Below are 5,942 nucleotides of genomic sequence, written 5' to 3' on the forward strand. Positions count from 1 at the left end.
TGCCTCCCACTCCTAACTCACCGAGACGCCGCAGCATGATACCGTGGTCCACAGTATCAAAAGCTGCTGAGAGGTCCAAAAGCACAAGGACAGAGGAATAACCCCTGTCCCGGGCCCTCCAGAGATCATTTACCAACGTGACCAATGCCGTTTCCGTGCTGTGTCCCGGCCTGAAGCCCGACTGGTATGGGTCTAGATACTTTATTTTTTTTCATACCATAAATAGCGGTGCCATCTAAATCTTAATTCATTGCCCTTTAAGTCATAACCTCTTATTCTGAAAATTCACCCACTCATTTAGCCAGACCAAACAACAAGTGTCAAAATACAATTTCAAATCTCGTAAACCCAAACCTCCTTTTTCATTAGCATCTTGCCATTTGGGGTTTTGGCAGGTTTTAAATAGAAAGCAACAATGCTTATTAAGAATATGACCTCTCAGGATGGTGACCTATTGACTAAAAAGTTTAGTTGTAAGGTTGAGGGTTATATTGGCAAATACTAATGCAAAACTGTTTCAAAATAATTATGTGCCTCTTTGGAATGATATCAGAAAAGGGTTTGCTGAGATGGAATAAACTGCAATTATGATTATTGGATAGAATTTCTGTAATTAAGTTATTTAAAAAAATGCTTTTTTTTGTTTCAGACATTACCAATACTTGCAACTGATACTCCATTTAAACAATGGTAGATGGATATTTCTAAGTTTATATGGCATGGGCTTCCACCAATCTCTGTGTAATTGTGGCACGATATCCTGCAGCCAAGCATCCTCATGCAAGAGCAGGTCGCAGATGCTCAGTAGCACCAAGCAACCATCAGCAGCATGGCCCCGTTGCCCACGCAAAGACTGAAGCAGCCAAGAAACAAGCCGCCTTTCCTGACCAGGACATGCAATTAAAGATAGAACAAACACCTGGAAGTGGCAAGGGAGAAGATTGCCATAGAAAGGGAAGCAACAGCTGCCGTGGCAGAAGCCCTAGAAGCAGCTACAGACTTTGACAAGAAGCGTAGTGTCCCCAGCAACGTGCTAGGCTCAGAGCATGGGGAGCAAGATCCTATGCAGCACACTTCAGAATACGTGTACCAGCATTCGAGATCAACAGAAGACGCCCTGTCACCACAGGAATCAAAGGGTATCACAAGAATCATCTGCACATTGCCACCATTAGGACAGAAAGAGCCTGGTGATCATCCTTCCAAAGTACAGTAAGGCGTTTCGACTTAATATACACCAAGGAGATGGACTTCTTAGTCCAATGGCTTGGGAAAGACTCTGCTCAGCATGCTAGGAGGATCAGGAACATTAACATAGAATGCCAGAAACTGGTCTTAAGATGAGCAGGAAAAGATTAGAGGAGTGTTGTTGCTTAGCAGAGGTAATTGAAGAGGCAATTTAAGAAAGTTGAGGATTTCCCTAAGATAACCAGCAGGGGGTACCAAAAGCTCAGAGAACTCAAGGATTTGTTGCAAGAGCAACAAGCTGCCAAAGAAAAGGGTGATCTGCCAGTCCTCTTTCTTGGACACAGCCAGGGGGATTAGACCCATAGTCTTGAAGCTCTCTCACGACCTACAACACAAGTGGGTTACATACGGGTTCAAGCATAAGACAATTCCAAGCTTCCATTTCAACCATTCAGTGTATTTGTGGACTTTGTCTCAGAGCAAGCGAAAGTCATGAATGATCCTGATTTTGACCGCACACTGGCATACACCAGACCTCCTGGCTCCAAGTTGAACAGGTCACCAATGGCAGTGTTTAAAACTAATCCCTCATCAGATTCGCCTTACAGGTCACCAGACTCCTCTCACCCAGATGGCAAAAGTGGAGACCCTGAGAAGCAGTGCCCTCTACATAAGAAGCCGCTTCCTCTTCTGAAATGTAGAGCCTTCAGAGAGAAGTCTCTAGAGGACCGCAAAGCCTTCCTAAAAGAGAATCACATCTGCTTCAGGTGTTGCTCATCCGCATCACACCTTGCCAAGGACTGTAAGGTCAGTGTAACATGCAGAGTGCAAAACCACAGCCCAAACACAGCACTATACCCCAGCCCAGCTCCTTGGACCGACGAGCCAGCTGACGATGCCAACAGGCAACGTGGGGAGCAGAAGAACATTGTTTCAAACACACCAGTAGTCACCTCTCAGTGTACAGAGATATGCAAATATCCTGCAGGTGGCAGGTCTTTTTCAAAACTCTGTCCAGTGAGAGTGTATCCGAAGGGTCAGAGGAACAAGGCCATCAAGATGTATGCTATTCTAGGGGACTTCTGGTTTGTGGGGACTTCCAGTTTGTGCTCGTAGCGCATGGCTGTGCGAGAGCAGACCTCCACTCCCCATGGCTAATTTCGCCCTGCCAGGGGGACCCTGTATAGGTCCGAAGTCGCCCCATAGAGGTGACCACGAAGGAGGAGCGCCCCATTGATCACATAGCGACAGCAATCGCTTCATTTGATCTGGGGAAAGCCCTCTGAACCCGACAGGAGAAAGGCTAGCTACATGCCAGCGTCTAGCCCACGGGTCGGCAACCTGCGGCTCCGGAGCCACATGTGGCTCTTTGAGCATTCTCCTCCAGCTCCCAGCCTCCTCTGCCATTTGCAGAGACAGAGAGATGCATTTGGACTTCCCTTCTCTCTCTCTCTCTCTCTCTCTCTCTCTCTCTCTGTGTTTGTATGTGTGCATGTGTGTAAAAAAGAGAGTGGCTTCATGCTGTTCTCCGACAAGCTGACAAGATTATTGGGTGGGGCTCCTGCCTTGGCTGCGTCTCTGCAGGAAGCAGGAAGGGTAGGAGAGAGCCAGCCCAATAAAAATGTGTGTCAGTTTGTTGGAGAACAGCCTGAAGCCAGCTTGCCAGATGAGTAGAAGATCAGAGAGAGGGAGAGGGAGAGGGAGAGGAAAGAAAGAAAGAGGGAAAAAGGGAGAGAAAGGGAGAGAGAAAAAGAGGGAGAAAGGGAGAGGAAAGAGAAAGAGGGAGAGAGAGAAAGGGAGAGAGAAAGAGAGAGAGAACTCATGCACAGCACCCTCTATTTCTTTTTAATTAAACTCTTCAATCAAGCCCCTTTTCTGTGGGAAACAGGTCCAAGTGGGTCTTTGAGTGTTTATATTCCTGTGAACTCTAATAACCTTTAAGAAGATAGTTGCTAAGGAACAGACAAGAGATTGCATACTGGGCTGGAAAGTGTTTGAAGGAAAAGAAATACTTTGATTGTGGTTTAAATTTATGAACTGTTTAAAAACTTTGCTCTATGACAAATTATCAAGAAGGGAAGTGACTTCCGGTGGCAGGCGTCTTCGTCGGTCGCAGCTGTTTGCTGCCTCCCGCCTGTTTCGCGTAAAAGCCGGTTTGACAGCTAGCATCAGCTGTCAAATGGCTTGATACCTTTCCCCTGGGCATAAGGGGATAGGTGAGCTGCCCGGGGTAGGAGTTGAGTTCCCGAGTCGTCCTATATGGACGATGTAGGTGAGAACTNAGAGAGGAAGAGTTACTGGTGATACCTGCTGAATTGATATAGACCTTGGTGTATTTGAATTACTTAAATGTATAATTTTTTTATTAATGTGGAGGAGACGGATTGTTTATAAATAGAGTTTGTGGAGTTAGAGATATTAATATTTGTTTACCTATATTTGAATATTAGCCTGGGATTTGGTTTGGGAAGTCCGGGGGGGTGGGGGGGTAGGGTTTTTACATTGTGATGTATTTGTGATGTGCTTTTTTTTATGATGAAAATAATAAAAATTTATATTTGAAAAAAAAAAGAAGGGAAGTTACAGGAAGGATTTAAGCTGGCTAAATATATTGAATTGACAATTGACTCCTGAAAGAAAGAATTGTTATAAAACATTGATTTTACTGGGGAGACAACATGGATATGACATACTCATCAAAAAATGATAGAAAATCACACTTAATATCTACTCCTGAAAGATTTAGCCTGAAAGATCAAAGACCTTTAGAAACACTTCAAGACAAGACAACTACTTTCCAAGATTAAATGTATGCAATGCTATGACAGATACAAACTACAATAGACTTAAACCATGAGGAGATTAAACATAACTTTGATACTATAAGTGAATATACTTCTAACTTAAATCTACAATCAAAAAACATCCAAAGAATGATGGTAAAGAATGAACAAACAATCCAGACAACAGAATGTGAACTAGAAAAAAAATGACTTAACTGGTGAAGTTACAAATGAAGGGAATCATAACTTAATACAAACAAGAAAAAACTTACAAGATTTGAATACAACAATAAATATGGAAAAGATACCTTATGCATTAGAACAGGGGTGGGCAAACTTTTTGACTCGAGGGCCGCAATGGGTTCATATATTGGACCCGGGGGCCGGACCAAGAGTAGATGGACGGTGTGTATGTGTGAATTAATATAAATTAAATTTACATTTGTAACATTAAATGTTTAGATTAATTTAAGGTAGAAAAGCATAAAAAGAGTTATTTTACAAAACTTTTATGCNCCCTCTTCCCCCACTAGCTGCTGGCCAGCCCAGCCAATCCAGCTCCTTGCAACTCCCTAGCCAGCCACCGGGAGCACTAGATAATTTATTCATTTATTCACCTCACTAGACACAGCATGAGGTGAATAAATGAATACATTATCTAGTGCTCCGCGGGCCGGCTTGAAACGGCCGCCGGGCCGTATACGGCCCGCGGGCCATAGTTTGCCCATTGCTGCATTAGAACGTCAAAATAAACCTGAGAAGAAAGAAGACTTAACAAAATGGACACTGCTAGGAGAATCATTGTTTGGGAGACAAAAAGCATACATCCTATCTACTATATATCCTCTACTCCTAACAATAACTACAAAAATACAAGAACTGGACAAGTTGAAAATATTAATTTGGAAAGTAATTTTGCAAAGGAAGAAGATTAGAGACGGGCTGAAGAGACTGGATTCGCCCTACCAGATGGAATATTATATGAGTAAACACTTGTTTGAATATGGCTAAATAAACAAATAACTTTGGCCATAAAGGGGTCTTAGAATAAGTGGGATAAGAGATATAAGTAATATAGTATTTTTTGATAAGATACAAAATGTAAAAATATTAGGATGATGTAAGTGAAGGAAAAGTTTGAATTTTAAAGACAAGTTTGAAAAGATTTAGAATTAAGGAATGATTGAAATATTGAGGGGAAATTAGGCTTAATAAGAACTCTGAGAAAAGGATATATAGTGATTTAATTAATTTTTACAAATAGAAGTGAAATATAAATTGACTAGTAAGATGTTATGGATAGATGTTAATAATAATAATAATAATAATAATAATAATAATAATAATGATAAAGTTGAAATATGAAAACACTGGGATGATATATTTAAATGGAAAATTTGGATATTTAGATGTTAAATATTGGGAAAAATATGATTGACAAGAATTGTTTGAATATTATGGAGAAACTGAGCTTAAACAAGATTTATGAAAATAAGACATGGTGAATCAATAAGATGACTCTTACGAAAATAACATAAGCTAATAAGAAAAAAATGCTATATATGGACGCTACTATTGTTGGTATAAATATAGAAGAAAATGTTTTTATTTAATCATTTAAATATGGAAAATATCAGTTAGAAATTATATTTGTTTAATGTTATAGGAGAATACTACTGAGTGAAGAGAAAATCAAGGAAATATTAATTGATATACTAATTATGGAAATATAAAAATTAATTATTATTGTTTATTAACTATTTTTTTTTTTATTTTTTTTTTTAAATTTTATTGACAAAACAATTAAAACAAAAAGGGACATGACATGACGTTCCAGTATACATGATCCTAGTAATTCGTTCCTTATCATATTTAAAGTTCTAAATATACATCTCTCTACGTATTAACACATAATTTTATATACCACAAATTTAAACTTTAACTCAAAACCCGACCAGTTCTTCTTGACTC

The sequence above is a fragment of the Protobothrops mucrosquamatus genome, unplaced genomic scaffold (assembly GCF_001527695.2).
Source record: "Protobothrops mucrosquamatus isolate PMUCROS unplaced genomic scaffold, P.Mucros_1.0 scaffold_294, whole genome shotgun sequence".
NCBI classification, from domain to species: Eukaryota; Metazoa; Chordata; class Lepidosauria; order Squamata; family Viperidae; genus Protobothrops; species Protobothrops mucrosquamatus.